General features: G+C 37.6%; 1 long non-coding RNA gene across 2 annotated transcripts in view; it reads right to left on the reverse strand.

The window, feature by feature from the left end:
- Positions 1-15660, reverse strand: part of LOC122218046 — a 263924-nt gene extending 248264 nt beyond the window's left edge. For both annotated transcript variants that reach the window (XR_006201823.1, XR_006201822.1), the window contains exon 1: positions 15558-15660. This is a non-coding gene — a long non-coding RNA (uncharacterized LOC122218046). The remainder of the gene's footprint in view (positions 1-15557) is intronic.
- Positions 15661-16965: the final 1305 nt, after the last annotated feature.

Genomic DNA, 16965 nt, shown 5'->3' on the forward strand with positions numbered 1-16965 from the left:
ATTTGCATATCTGTTTCCTTCACAATGCTCTTTTGTTCATTTCTGTGTCCCTAATACCAAGCATGGAGCCTGGCATACACAAGAACCTAATAAATCATCTTGAACTAGTGAGAAAACTGAGGACCAGAAAGAGGCTGTTTCCACAGATCATACACCTAGTTAATGACAGTGCTTTTGCTAGAATTCCATGACCTTCACATGATAATCTTTACATTATTCATAAATATTTAAGAATGTGATGAACCAACAGGTTAATAAGGCAATGATTCCTGGGAACTTCCCATTGCACTGTTCTGATAAAAAAAATCAATAGAGCATGTCTCATTTTTTTTTTTTCTAACCAGTCTTCTGACTACTTGGTTTTAATGAGGAAATAAGATTAAGATACACAACAACAGGGGTGCCTGGGTGACTCAGTCATTTAAGCATCCGACTTCTGATTTCAGACCATCATGATCCAATTATCATGATCATCCAATGATGGGACATGATCATGATCAGGTCATGATTTCATGGTCGTGAGATCGAGCCCCACATCAGGCTCTGTCGTGGGCATGGACCCTGTTTGGGATCCTTCCTCTCTCTCTGCACCCCCTCTCAAAGTAAATAAACTTTAAAAAATATATATATACACAACATCAAAGGGACCAGATATTCACATACATTTATTATTTTGGTTTCATAGATACAAAATCTATATCAATCATATAAACTAATTTTAATCTGGATGACTCAGTCTGTTAAGCATCCGACCTTGGCTCAGGTCATGATCTTGTGGTTTGTGAGTTTGAGCCCCACATCGGGCTCTGTGCTGACAGCTCAGAGCCTAGATTCTGCTTCAGAGTCTGCTTGAGACTCTTGAGTCCTGATTGACTGAGACCTTTACATCCTAACAATAGCTATTTGAGGGCTATTTGAGAGCAGGGGAAGGGCTCTCTCTATCCTTCCCCTGCTAACGCTCTGTCTCTCCCTCTCTCTGTCTCTCAAAAATAAACATTAAAAAAAATTTTTAATCTGTTGGATCACTAATAGTTTAAGCCAATGATCTGAGAGACAACTTTCTTACCAAGTTGAATATGTATCCTAGCAACACAGTTATCTAAGAGTGTTTGTTTGAAAATTAATCTTGGACATGGGTCAATGTGTCACAGATGTTTAGGGAAAGTTGAATGGTTTTTTCTCTTGTTTTGAAAGCACAGGGGTAAACTTTTTATTGACTTGGACAATGCGGAACTTCCCATTTTACCTCAGGAATCATAGTATGCTTTGGATATATCATTTCTCCAAAGCAAAATAAGAAACCTCTGCCCTTAGATAAACACAAGTCTTATTTTCTCATGTCAACCAGATATCTGTACTTATATCACCTTACCAAAGAGGTCTTCTCTGATATGTTTGAAAACAAGACCCCATACAATTTATTTCTGGGCTGCAGGGGTGGTACAATATTTGCAAATCAGTCAATGCGATACATCACATCAATAAGAGATTATTTCAATAGATGCAGAAAAAGCATTTGACAAAGTACAACATTCATTCTTGATAAAAATCCTCAACAAAGTAGGCTTTAGAGGAACATTACTCAACATCATAAAGGCCATATATGAAAAACCCATAGCTAACTTCATGGTCAATGGGAAAAAAAAACTGAGAACTTTCCCCCTAAGGTCAGGAAAAAGACAGGGATATCCACTCTCACCTCTTTTATGCAACATAGTACTAGAATTCCCAGCTACAGCAATCAGACAACAACAACAGGCATCCAAGTTGGTACGGAAGAAGTAAGACTTTCACTATTTGCAGATGACATGATACTGTACTACATAGAGAAAACCTGAAAGTCTCAACCAAAAAACTGCTAGAACTGATAAACTAATTCAGCAAATTTTCAGGATACATAATCAGTGTACAGAAATTTGTTGCATTTCTATAAACCAATAATGAAGCAACAGAAAGAAAAATTAAGAAAACAATCCTATTTATAATTGTACCAAAAATGATAAGATACCTAGGAATAAGCCTAACCAAAGAGGTGAAAGACCTGTACTCTGAAAACTATAAGACACTGATGAAATAAACTGAAGACGACACAAACAAGTGGAATGATATCCCATGCTCATGCACTAGAAGAACCAATAATGTTCAAATGTCTATATTACCACAAGCAATCTATACATTTAATGCAATCCCTATCAAAATACCAACAGCATTTTTCAAAGAATTAGAACAAATAATCCTAAAAATTGTATGGAAACCACAGAAGACCCCAAATGGCCAAGGCAATCTTGGGAAAAGAAAAAAAAAAGTCAAGCTGGAGGCATCACAATTCCTGACTTCAAATTATGTTACAGAGCTGTAGTAATCAAAACAATATTGGGGCGCCTGGGTGGCTCAGTCAGTTAAGTATCCGACTTCAGCTCAGGTCACGATCTCACAGTCCGTGAGTTCGAGCCCCGCGTCGGGCTCTGGGCTGATGGCTCGGAGCCTGGAGCCTGCTTCCCATTCTGTGTCTCCCTCTCTCTCTGCCCCTCCCCCGTTCATGCTCTGTCTCTCTCTGTCTCAAAAATAAATAAACGTTAAAAAAAATTAAAAAAATAAAATAAAATAAAAAAAACAATATCATACTGGCACAAAAATAGGCACGTAGATCAATAGAACAGAGTAGAAAACCCAGAAACAAACCCACAATTATTTGGTCAATTAATCTTCAACAGAGGTAAGCATATCCAGTGGGATAAAGACAGTCTTTTCAACAAATGGTGGAAAAAACTGGACAGCAACATGTAAAAGAATGAAACTGGACCATTTTCTTACACCAAACACAAAAATAAATTCAAAATGGATCAAAGACCTAAATGTGAGATCTGAAACCATAAAAATCCTAGAAGAGAACGTAGGCAGTAACTTCTCTGACATTGGCTGTAACAATTATTTTCTAAGCAGGTCTCCTGAGGCAAAGGAAAGAAAAACAAAAATGAACTATTGGGATTACATCAAAATAAAAAGCTTCTGCACAGCAAAGGAAACAATCAACAAAACTCAAAGGCAACCTACTCAATGGAAGAATATATTTGCAAATGACATATCTGATAAAGGGTTAAGATCCAAAATATGTAAAGAATTTATACAACTCAACATCCAAAAATCAAATAATCCAATTTAAAAATGGGCAGAGGACATGAACAGACATTTCTCCAAAGACATCCAGATGGCCCACAGGCACATGAAAAGATGCTCATCATGACTCACCATCAGGGAAATGCAAATCAAAACTACAATGAGATGTCACCTCATACTTGTCAGAATGGCTAAAATCAACAACACAAACAATAACAGATGTTAGAGGGGATGTGGAGAAAAAGGAACACTTGTGCACTGTTCATGGGAAGGCAAACTGGTGTAGTCACTATAGAAAACAGTATGGAGCTTCCTCAAAAAGTTAAAAATAAAACTACCCTATGATCTAACAATCACACTACTGGGTATTTAACCAAAGAACACTAATTCAAAGGGATACAACATGCATTTTTATAGCTCTATTATTTAACCATAACCAAGATATGGAAGCAGCCCAAGTGTCCACTGATGGATAAATGGATAAAAAAGCAGTGGTTGTGTATACACACACACACACACACACACCAAAAAATATTATTTAGCCATAAAAAAAGAATGAAATCTTGCCATTTTCAATGACATGGATGAAGCTAGAGCATAATGCTACCAGAGCATAATGCTAAGTGGAATAAGTCAGTCAGAAAAAGACAAATATCATATGATTTCACTCATATGTGGAATTTAAGAAACGAAACAAATGAGCAAAGGGAAAAAAGAGAAAAACCAAGAAACACACTCTTAACTATATAGAGAACAGTCTGATAATTACCAGAAGGGAGCTTGGTGGAGAGATGGGTGAAATAGGTGATGGGGATGAAGGAGTACACTTGTGGAGATGAGCACTGAATGATGTATGAAGTGTTGAATCACTAAATTGTACACCTAAAACTAATATAACACTGTGTATTCACTAGCTGTAATTAAAATAAAAACTTAATTTGTTTTGTTTTTTGATTTTTTGAGAAAGAGAGAGAGTGAGTGGCAGAGGGGCAGAGAGAGAAGGGGATAGAAAATCCTAAGCAGACTCTTCTTTGACAGCAGTAAGCCCAATGCAGGGCTTGAACTCACACTGTGAGATCATGACCTGCACTGAAGTTGGACACTCAACCAACTGAGCCACCCAAGTGGCTCTAAAATAAAAACTTATTAAAGAGAAGAAATGGAACGATTTAGAATAAAATAACTAAATTAAATAGGACCCCATTCTGGTTTTCTTCCTTTGTCCCCAACCCTGCTTTTCCTGCACCTATTATCACCTGATATAGCGTATGCTTACTTTTTCCATTTCTTGTTACTGCATATGTACTATGTATATATAATGTGTATGTGCCATCCACATTTCACACGTTTAATACTTTTTTAGTAACAGGTGATCAATATCATAGATACATCAGAGATCCTACTTTGAGTAAAATTTAAGATTTTAAGATTTAAGATTTAATAAGGCTAAAGATTTAAGATTTAATAAGGATATTGTAGGCCATATGGTATGATTTATTTCATGAGATCAATGACAATAGGTAATTAATTACACACTTCATGCTCAAGGCACTGAGTGAAATAAATACATGCATAAACTCATGATACTTATAGCAATTCTAGAAAGTGGATCTTACTATATTTTATTGATTTAAAGATATACTTTTTTCACATTTCTGTTTTTATTATCTATATGCTATCAAAATTGAAATCAGAATAACTATCACTTCAAACATTTTAGAAGTTACGTGAGTTTGGAAAATATAAGAAGGAAAGGAATTGAAGAGAATATCTTTGTTTAAATAAAGTAATAAATTACCATGTTTACCACTGTGTAACTTATAACAAAAATCTCAAAAATGAAAAAATAAATTTGCCAATAACATAGTTTGTAGCAGAGAGGCTGATGTGGGTCTTGACCCCACAAACTGCGGGATCATGACCTGAGCTGAAATCAAAAGTCAAATGCTCAACCAACTGAGCCACACAGGCATCCCTTCATAGTTTGTAGTTTTTTCTCTGTCTTTTCAGGAAAAAAAAAGTGTTCATGATTCTCCAAAAAGAAAAACCACATTCCACACCACCTGTATCATGTATAATATGTGAAACATTATTTGTCCAGTGCTCATGTGAGACTCAGCTGTGCAGGAGAGTGACTCGAACAACTAGATCATGGATCCTGAGTGTATCATCCAAGGTGAGAAGGTCAAAACTATGGACATAGACATGGATAATTTCTAAGCAGGAGTCAAAAGTTAAATTTCTGAAATCCAAAGCGAGTAAGGGTTAAAAGACAGGGAGTTGCTGTCCAAATAGCTACACAAGGCAGAGAACATGGTTAGAATCAAAGATGGAGTTCAGTGTGGGGAGGACCAGAATGGGCAAGGGGTCAAAGCAGAATCTGCCAATATACACGGTGGCTTGAATTCAGGGTTTAAATCAAACTAAAAACAGAAGAAATTAGTTGTAACTGGAGAGGAGTTTAAATTTGGGCAATAGAGCAAAAGCACTAAGCATGAGTAATTTTTAATTGTAGGACACAGCTGTGTGCCCCACAACTTCTGCTCTTTGGAACAGATATGCCTTTGAGATACAGTCCACTGTACGGGGAGGCGATATTGGTGATTTCACTTGGGTGGGTCCTCCTGGAGCACTAATAATTCTAAGAGCCAATATCTGCCTAATTAAACAGATAAAATTCAAGATCCACTGAGACACTCTTATGGATATTGAGCATAATCTTTGGTGTGTATCTTTTTATAAAGAAATAGTCATGTTAACACATGTTAGCACAATGCACCCAAATGACAGACTACCATGTGCCCCATAATCCAAGGGGATGACATTCTGTCAAGGCTTTTCTCATAACAGCCCTGCATTTATGACACAGCACTATGACACAAACTTTATAAAGTTTGTACTTTATAAAGTACATTTGCAGCTACAACCCCCATTGCTTTGTAGGCTAGTCATTCAATTTCCAAATAGAGCTGCCTCAAAAAAAAAAAAAGCCAATTTGTAAGGTTTAAGTGATAAGATTAAAATGATACACCTAGACTTATTAATTCATGAATATGAGCACTATCTTCTAACACAAAAATATCTTAATGGACCTAATCTACACTGGGCAACCCCTATCAGACACTTTTATTGAGCAAGAATAAATGTTCATGAAAAACTGCTCAAAGTTTTTATGTGTTTTGTATTTTTTAAAAAAGAGAATTTAATGATCAATTCCTATATCTACATAACAATGATGATTGATGCAGAAAATTCAGCCTCCAACATGAATATTTTAGCCTGACATATCTCTATTCATTAGATAGATATGGCTTATCTGCACTACTTTAAGAGGACAACACTGAGCCAGAATGAAGATTGTTGCTGCAGCATTTGAAATGTTCACTATAGTTTTAAACTGTTGTTTGGGATATCACTAGTTACTGACTGTAGCTAACCTTTATTAAATGCTTAATATTCATCAGTGTTTTCTTTTTAAGTTTATTTATATGTTTTGAGAGAGAGAGAGAGCGCACACGTAATTGAGGGAGGGGCAGACAGAGGGGGAAAGAGAGAATCCCAAGCAGTTTCCATGCTATTAGCATGGAGCCTGATGCCGGGATTGAACCCATGAACCATGAGATTATGACCTCAGCCGAAACCGAAAGTGGGATGCTTAACCCACTGAGCTACCCAGGTGTCCCCACCGGTGTTTTTTTTTTTTTAAGAGATTGATGTATTTTGTCTTGTTTAACCCATACAACAACCTTCTGAAGTGGTATTACTTTTAATCATTTTACAGGTAAGGAAAAAAGGACTTATGGACGTTACATAAGTTATCCAAGGGGACACAATTACACAGGAACAACAGAAAAGTGCCTCTTTTAGGGAAAGGAGTATGGAGGGCTTGGGTAGTGGGTGGGAAGTGGAAGTTTGCTCACCATAGCATTTCTTACTGTAAATGAATAAATCAGAATTAATGGCAGTGTATCCATTTCCTCAAACTTGAATAACATAAGCCCACTTGGGAAAGATGGATCGGTCCCTAATGCACATATCAAACTCCAAATATGATAAATTCACCAAATAAATGTATTTGTATCTATGTAACAGGGCTCTTCAACCCAGTGACCTCTGCTCCGTTTAACAGTAATTGTACAACTATGCTGGGAGAAGAATCAATCCAGAGATGAGTTCTTTTAAAAACCAGTTGTTGGGGGAGGGGAAGGGGGCTCCTGGGTGGTTCAGTTGGTGAAGCATGTGACTTCAGCTCCACTCATGAGCTTATGGTTCATGGGTTCGAGCTCCGCATCTGGCTCTGTGCTGACAGCTTAGAGCCTGGAGCCTGCTTTGAATTTTGTGTCTCCCTCTCTCCCTGCCCTTCCCCTGCTTGTGCTCTCTCTCTGCCTCTCAAATAAATAAAAGCATTTAAAAATAATTTAAAAAACGTTGTTTCTTGCTGCCAAGGCATACCTGCCATAATCTAATATTCCATACATCTTTTAAGAATTCAAAAGGAAATAACTGTAAACAGAACTTAAATAATACAAAACAGAAAACCCTGTTAAATATATCTAATGTATGAAATAAAACTCTTCCTTTAGCTAATACTAGGTATACATTGATATATTGGTATATTGGTATATCAGTAACTACTGAAACTTCAATAATTGTGCTCTTAAGAAAAGAACTATTACCTGGTGCCATGATCTTGGGTTCTGATACCATTCTCCAATAGAAAGAACCAGGGCTCTTCAGAGAAATGGCTGACTCTAGAGCTGGGGCCAGAAGCACCTTAGGGTGCCAGAAAGTAAGGCAGTGCTCAGAGAACAGAAGGATGGGGTCTGTCAAGGGAACCAAGGTGAAAGAGCTCCTAATGGCCAAAGCTGGAACAATTTAAGCAACAAAATAAATACCTGGTATTAGATGATAATTTAAAACATAAAATAGAGATCCCAAGTCTATACTGATATAAATAAATGATGTAATAAGTAAGCAAATGAGGAAGAAGAGACAATTCTTTATTTTTTCTAAAGTTTATTTATTTATTTTGAGGGAGAGAGAGAAAATGGGGGAGGGCCAGAGAGACAGGGAGAGAGAAAATTGCAAGCAGGCTCCGTGCTGTCAGCACAGAGCCTGATGCAGGGCTTGATCCCATGAACCATGAGCCGAAATCAAGAGGTGGACGCTTAATCCATTGAGCCACCCAGGTGCCCCAAGACCACCCTTTCTTACAGAAGAATCTCTTGTAATTTACATGGATTCTCACTTTTCCAGCAAGTGGAGCTCACATTGCCCCCCTGCCCCACCCCACATTTGAGTGTGGGCTATAAGAGTGACTTGCTTCCAAAGAAGAGAGCAACTACAGCAGAGACAAGGAGGAACTTCAAAGTAGGGAAAGCTGGCAAGCATTGCTTTGGCCAGGTAATTAAGATTAACACCATATTAATAAATGATGGTGAAGGCATGTAGCCTTGCTCTGATGTGATGAGAATTCAGCTCCCTGGTCTTTTTCCCAAAACCTAGAACCCCAGGCTAATCATGACAAAGACATTAGACAAACCCACATCGAGGGAACACTCTACAAAATATTCTCTCCAAACTGCCACATTCGTAAAGAACTAGGAAAGATGGAGAACCTGAGGAGACTGACACGTGATGACTAAAGGCAATGCGGTGTCCTGCAGGGACATCCTGGAATAGATAGTGGATATTAGGGAAAAAAAATTAGTGAAATCCATGTAAGTCTGGAGTTCAGATAATAGTAATATACCAATGTTGTTTCCTTAGTGTGACAAAGGTACCACAGTAATATAAAACATTAACAATCAGAGAAATTGGTGGAAGGGTATATATACTAGAACTCTCTGTACTATCTTTGCAACTTCTCTGTCATCAAAAGGTATTCTAACATTAGAAGTTTAGTTTTTTAATTTTTTTTATTACGTTTCTTTATTTTTGAGAGGCAGAGAAAGAGCACGAGTGGGGGACTGGCATAGTGAAAGGGAGACACCGAATCCAAAGCAGGCTCCAGGCTCTGAGCTGCCAGCACAGAGCCTGACGTGGGGCTCAAACCCATGAACCGCGAGATCATGACCTGAGCCGAAGCCAGACGCTCAACTGACTGAGCCACCCAGGTGCCCTCAGAAGTTTATTTTTAAAAAGAGAACTATTGCTTATTTCACACTGTGCCATTCTTAAAAGGTATACAATGAAAAATCTTGTATCAGATGCATTCTGACATTTCTAATTGTTCTGCCGTGGTAAGTCACCTTGAAAAGACTGCATTCAGATTGAGCAACCTAACAATTCAATTATATGCCACAAACCATCTGCACTTGGGATGTTGTGAGACACAAGTTCTCTGGCCTCAATTATAATAGCAGGATCCTTTTTTGATCTGACTCCTTTGTTTGTAGTAAAGGCTAAAGCCTGGTAGTAAAAATAAATAAACAGTAAATGAAGAAAAACAAGATCAATAAAACAATCATGTCATTACAGGTGCTCAGCTGAGTCTGGAAGAAAATGAACAAGGAATGTTTTGAGAAGTTGCCTCATAAGAAGAGGGATTGGGATGGGAAGTTATTTATTCATTAAATAACCTATTCAGCAAAAATGTATTGCTCACCTTTGGTGAGCTAGCTAATCCAGAAACAGGGAGAAAGGACAGAACTCCCGTGCTTCTCATGGAAGTCACAATCTGGGGAAAAGACTGACAAGGAAAGGGAAAATTTAAATGCACTGGGAAGTGCTAAAGCCTTTTCCCTCCAATGTTTGTACTTTATAAAATATGCTGGATGCTGTCTCAACATACCACCTCACTCTGCACCATCAGTGGTTACAAATTCAGGGGCCATTCCAGATTGGGAGCAAAAATAATTTTCAGATTAAAAGCTACCTCAAAAAACTGTATCCTTTTTTTTTTTTTTAGAAAGCCATTACTTAATGGTAATTTCTCTGTCTCTTCCAAATATTCCCCTTGCTACCACCATCCAGTCTTTTGTTATTTAACCATTTCATGCCCACTTATGAATAAGTCACCATCGTGAACTACTAGTATAGGCTTATCCTTGAAAGGAGACTTCTGATTCCCAAAGATCTATAAATGCAACCTCTAAGTGTAGAATATGTTTTTACAAGTGCCATGCGGATTTCTTATCTCCTTTGCCTAGCAATCTGTGCAAAACATGTTACCTGATGACTCCTGACCTGACCAGTAAACCATGGCACCATTTGGGATTTCTTTTGTAATCAATTTTATTGAGGAATAAAATATGCTCGCCTTAAGTGTACATTTCAACAAGTTTTGACAAATGAATATAACCACCAATGATAAAGATATCATTGAGAAAGATATTAAATTTTCTCATCACTCCAAAATTTCCTTCATCCCCCACCCTCAGCCCAACCCAGCCCAATCATTGTCTTAATTCACATAGTCCTGGACACAGGTGCCAAGATAGGATTAGCCATGAAGGAGATTTAGGGGAAATAATGTGAAGGATGTAGGAGAGAGGACTCAGGGTGTGGAGAGCCTGCAGAGAGAGCAATGCAGCTCTGACACCTGTAAAAGAAAAGTGGAATGCTGGAAGAGGGGGTAAAAAGAGATTCTTAGACTGTAAAGTGCAATTCCAAGAAAGCTTTGGCCAGCCAGAGGTGTCCTCAGGCAATCTCCCATTGGAGAACGCCTGTGTCTCTTAGGAATGGACTGAATCCAGATCTCCCCTGTGCTCAGCCATTGACGGGGGATAGTATTTCATGTACGATGTGACACAGTTTGTTTATCTACTCACCTACTCCTATATCCTGTCACTTGGTGCATTATTTCTAGTTTGGGGCTATTATAAATAAAGCTGCTATGAAAATTTCTGTATAATTGTTTGTGTAAACATATGCTTTCATTTTGTTTCTAAATATTTATTTTATTTATTTTGAGAGAGAGAGGGAGAGAGAGAGAGAGAGCAGGGGAGGGGCAAAGAGAGAGGGGAGAGAGAGAATCCCAAGGAGGTTCCATGCTGTTAGCACAGAGCGCATTGCGGGGCTCGAACTCATGACCATGAGATCATGACCCGAGCCAAAATCAAGAGTCAGACCCTTAACCAACCAAGTCACCCAGGTGCCCCATATACTTTCATTTCTGTTAGGTAAACACACAAGAATAGGATTGCTGGGTCATATGGTATGTGTGTAACTTTAGAAAAACTGGCCAAACTTTTTTCCCAAGTATGTGAGTCATATATTTTACAAGATTTCCAGTTTCCAGTTGCCCACACCCTCTCCAACACATGGTATTGTCAGTCTTTTCTAGTGTAGCCCTTCTAGTGGGTGCGTAAAGATGTCTCATTGTGGTTTTCATTTGTCTTTCCCTGATGACCAGTGATGAGAAGCATCTGTTCATGGGTTTATTGGCCACCCCCAAGTTTCCCCAGAGTTTCATCCCATGAGAGCATCTGCCCAAAAATCATTTCAATCAGGTGCAGGTGTAAATGAGGTTACTGGGTGTAATCTATTAAGTATAGCTCCTGATGTGTCAGCGTTCCCTACTGAGGGAAGAATAGCAAAATAATCTAAAAAATGTAATAACCTCAAGAAGGTTGGAAACCATGTAAGCCATTGTTTCAAAAAATATATATATATACAAAATACTTTTATATGTATTTACATATGTCTATATAAATATACATATATATTTTTCCTTCATTTAACTTCATGTCACCAAGCTAACACACGTTGTCAGTTTATAATTGCATTCAGTGCCAAAAACAATTCCAATAACAGGGACTTAAAATACATATTCTTCTTACAAAACAGAAGTAAACATTTAACAACATTTGTTCAAGAATATTAGTGCTGAAGTACCTGAGATTTTTCTCACCTTTTTTTCAAGGTCCCAAGACGGATGCTCTGACCTCAGCCATTCCATCCCATTTCCGGAAGGCAGAAAGAGGAAGTGGAGAGGAACAACAGTATGGCTCCCAGCTGGGGCAGCCCTTTAAGAGTTGTCCTGGAAGCCCCACCCACTGACTTGTGATTGTATCTTATTAGCCATCTAATTGTAGAGAGGCTTGGAAATGTGAATTTAAACTGGGCATGTTATTGTGACCAAAAATAAACAAAGGTTCTGTTACTCAGTAAGGACAGAGTGGAGACTAAGTAAGCAGCTGGGAACCTGCAGTCTTCTTCCCCTCACACTTGAGGGTCCTAAAAAAATTACCTCAGGGGTGCCTGGGTAGCTCAGTCGGTTGAGCATCTGATTTCAGCTCAGGTCATGATCTCACGGTTCGTGGGTTTGAACCCCACGGGCTCTGTGCTGACAGCTCAGAGCCTGGAGCCTGCTTCGGATTCTGTGTCTCCCTCTCTCTCTGTCCCTCCCCCACTCATACTCTGTCTCACTTTGTCCCTCAAAAATAAATAAATATAAAAAAATACCTTAAATTACTGTTCTCTAATCACTTTTAATTCATGCTTAATACATCTAGCTTCTGTCATGTAACTTCTTTTTCTATATTTAATTTTTTCAGTATATTGTATCTTTTCTGGAGTATTTATCTATAATTAAGTCCCTTCTTTTAAAAATGTCTTCCTTGCTTTATAGAAAATTATGCTGATGACCCACCCACTGTCAGGCTACTCTTCAGCCTCCTATCTTAACTCTTTGCCCCTCTTCTCTTCTTATTTCTATACATTCTCACTGGCAATTATCATTCACACCTGTGGCATCAATTTTGACATAATCTGTCTCCCCCCACCGCCATTGGTTCTTCTTAGCCTCAGATTTGAATTACAAATCACCTACGAGATACCTCCTTGAACTGCCGACAATCTGCTAGATTCTTCTATCTGGGTATCTTACAAGAAAATCAAATTCTAGATTTTCAAATTGAACTTGTCCCCTTTCCTTTCTTTCACCCCAAATCTCCCATAGCTTCTATCCCAGCTGATGTTACAGAATGAATAAAGATAAGGAGCAAAAGACACACCCAAAAAATTATAAATCCCCTATTATGACTCAGAATCAACATTAAAATATTTTTATGCCCCATCTCATTTAATTTTCACCATAACCCTGTAAGAAAGGTACTTTAGTATATGCATTTTATAGTTGCAGAAACTGAGACTTAGAAAAGAATGATTAAAACCAGAGAGCTAATAAATGATATTCTTTCTTAGTCTTGAGTCCAAAATCATTACACTAGGCTGTTTCTCTCTCTTCCCACCCCCCGCCATTAAGATATTTAATATAACTTTCCTATGTATCTAACTGCCTAGGGAAAGTGACTCCTACCTCAACCTTCACAAAATTCAGCAAAGTGTACCTTATAAATAAGTTTAAATACTCATATCCCACAGCCATTGATTTTAATGCAGGATCTTAGCATTTCTTGTTCACACTAATACAGATACTTCTAAAAGTCTTCTTACCAGTGTTACCAGATTTTCCTTTCTTCATTCTCACAAAATAAAGATACTTGCAAAACTGAATTCTGACCATGTCAGTACTTTGATCATATTCCTCCAGTGACATTTTATCATACATAAAATAAAGGCCAGGTCCTCAATGTGATAAATAGCCTGTCATAGCTGAGCCAATGTCTCCTTCTCCCCGTCACCTCACATTTGTCCTATGCTTCAGCCATGAGGTAATACTTGATGACTCACTATCTTTGCATATCCCTTCCCTTCAGTCTGTCTTGACAACTCCTTTTCCTTCTTTGGCATTTGGATCTCATATCATACTCTCTTGGAGACTTCTGGCTCTTCCACACAAATGTATTTCTCTCTCTGTATCTCTGTCTCTCTCTGTCTCTTATGAACCATGGTACTCTACTATATATCCCAATACCTAAACAAGAATGAGACAATCAACTCTGATCTCTCTGAGGTCAACAACTGTGTCTCTCTAAAAGTCTATGAATTTAGTGCCTGAAATAGTACCTGTTGCTAGAACCTCACAGTCAAGTATGAGACATGTTAAAAAATATGTAACAGAGTAAACTATGTCCTACCACAGGATGGACTCAAGATATCATATTAACATAGATGTTATTTATCTGTACCTTGTGTTATGCTATTTCTTCTCCTTCCTCACAATAAGCAAAAAGAATGAAATAGGTTAACTTAGGTTTTGTAAGATGTTAATGACATGAGAAAGAGACTAACTAGTATTACATCTTCTAAACAGCCAGTGAAAAGCAACGGATGTGTTTTACATGTACAGGACTTCCCTCTTTCCTCATTCTACAACACATGGTATACCTGCTCCTGACTCTCATAATATTAGTTCACTTTGCCGAAGTAACAACAGCTCCAAGTTTCAATAAGTTACTACCACAAATGTTTCTTGCTCATAGATGTTAAATTTAACTACATCTCAACTCCAGGCAAGGCACTGCTCAGTTGGTCTTCTCATTCCAGGACCCAGGATAAAACAGTCACCATCTGAGACTTGTTAAAATAGCCCAAGAGCAAGCTGCTCCACATAATTGCGTCCCATGACTCTGCCACCTCTACTCACATGTACCTCAGCAAATCACATGGCCAAGGCTGCTGATGAGGCACTAAGAGTCAAATGGCAATGGCAATGAGATATAAGCCTCTTACAAGACAGGAAATGATTGCTAACAATAAGGCAACCTACCTCACTAAGTTATTTGTTTTTTTAATTTTTGTTTGCTTGTTTTTTGTAAACAGCACACAGCAGTGGAAAGAGGACTCATCAGAAGTCATGAGGCAAAAACATTTGTCTCTGCTCTTGTCCATCTCATTCAACTTCACTAAGGTTCAGTTTCCTCATTGATAAAATGAAAGGATTGGGCTAGATCATCTGAAAGGTACCTTCTAGTCTGAATTATGTAACCAAATTATTTTATTTTATTTATCTTAATTTATTTATTGTAGGGAGAGAGCACACATATGAGTGGCAGACAGGAGCCGAGGCAGAGGAGGAGAGAGAAAGAGACAGAGAGAGGGAGAGCGAGGGAGAGAATATCTTAACCATGTTCCACGTTCAGCACAGAGCCCGACACGGGTTTGATTCCACGACCCTGAGATCATGACCTGAGTTGAAATCAAGAATTGAATGCTCAACCAACTGAGTCACCCAGGTGTTTTATGTGACTAAATATTTTAGATGGAGTGTAAAGCAAACATAAGAAGATTATGAAGAAACATTTCTTCCCAGTAGGCCACTCAAGTTTTGTGTCACATTATCTCATTCTATCAAGTCACAATTTTTAAGGCCCAGTTCAAACACATTATATCACAGATGTAAACCCTTTTATACTTTATTGTGGGATTTTTTTTTTTCTGTCACACATTAGAAGAACCACTTTGCTTATCTCCCATCTGACAAATATGTAAGCCATATGTGCTCATTCTCTTATGAGTTTTTTCAGTTGCAAATAACAGGTATTATAAATACATTTTTGTACACAACAAAGATGATTTATTAGTTAACATACCTACAAAGTCTAGAGGAGGGCCGGCTTCAGGTATGCCTGATTTGATGACTAAATGATTTTACCAAGAATCTTTATCTCAAGACTGACTCCTCTTGTGGTTACAAGACAGTTGCCAGTTGCAACTGAAATAACAGATGCTTTTCCTTCTAGTTCAAGAGGAGAGCGCTTACCATCCCAATGATCCACTAAAATTTCTGGGCTATCTTCTGAGTGGATCAACTTTTGTCCAATTCCCTGAACCAATAACCAGTCAGAAAGAGAATATAACTTGCTCTTTAGTTTCTGCCCACACAGATCCCCATGCCTTTACTCAATGGAGAAGGGGTAGAGGGAATACTGGAGGCATAACTGATTGAGCCTATAACAAAAGTCAAAAATTTATAAAGATATTTTAACTATTGCTTTGTAATTAAAATATTTAGTGAGGATATTTGCTTTGTAAACTTTATCAATATTGAGTAATATATCACTATCTTACAGAGAAGAATAAAAAATCCACCACATTTACATATCCACGAACATATTTTTATGCTCTAATAGGAGATATGATAACTAATTCTAATCTGGATTTTGTAAACTTCCAGTGTTTTTTTTTGTTTTTTTGGTTTTTTTTTTGTTTTTTGTTTTTTTTTGTTTTTTGTTTTTTTTTACTAAAAGTACCTATTTGAGTAAATTTAAATTATCTAATTTGTAGAAGCACCTAAAAGTCTTTTTTGGAAAAAAAAAAGTTTCTCTATAAATGATTAAATATTTGTGAGGGAAAAATATAAATCCACTGTATTACCCCCAGAAATTTCTGTTTATTCTTTTAGCTTGCATTTAAGATCTTAACAATATCATAAACTATTTTGCTAGATTAACTCTTTTATTGACATAAACAGAAGATTCTTGTTTTTGTGGAAATAGGAGACCACTACATTTGAGGAGGAGGAGTCCAAGATTAAAACTACACAGCACACCACAAATGCCAATCCGTTTCTGGTTTATTTTTATCTCATTAAATAACTTCCTCTTACTTCTCAGGAAAGTAGACCATATGGGCGGTGTGTGGAAGAACTAAACGGGAGGGATGTTTTTGGCTTCTGGAGAATCAGGTCTTACAGATGTGGCTTGAGTCTTTTGTATGAAATATCGGAAATTCCTAGAGCATTGGCCACACTTATTCCAAAGGAGATGCCAAAATGTATTTCACACACAAATGTAAGCGATTTTTGGATTATCTGCTTTTGTTCCTCTCCAATAGCTTGGAAAATTGAGTCAACTGCATGTGAACTTCTTATTCACAGCTAGACAGAATATAGCCTCCTCTGAATTATTCATGCTAATTATGGAGAAGGAAAAAAAATCATGAATAAATTAAATCCACAGATGAACAAAAATATCTGTATTTCCATGGCATATTGCATTT

The sequence above is a fragment of the Panthera leo genome, chromosome B1 (genome assembly GCF_018350215.1).
Source record: "Panthera leo isolate Ple1 chromosome B1, P.leo_Ple1_pat1.1, whole genome shotgun sequence".
NCBI classification, from domain to species: Eukaryota; Metazoa; Chordata; class Mammalia; order Carnivora; family Felidae; genus Panthera; species Panthera leo.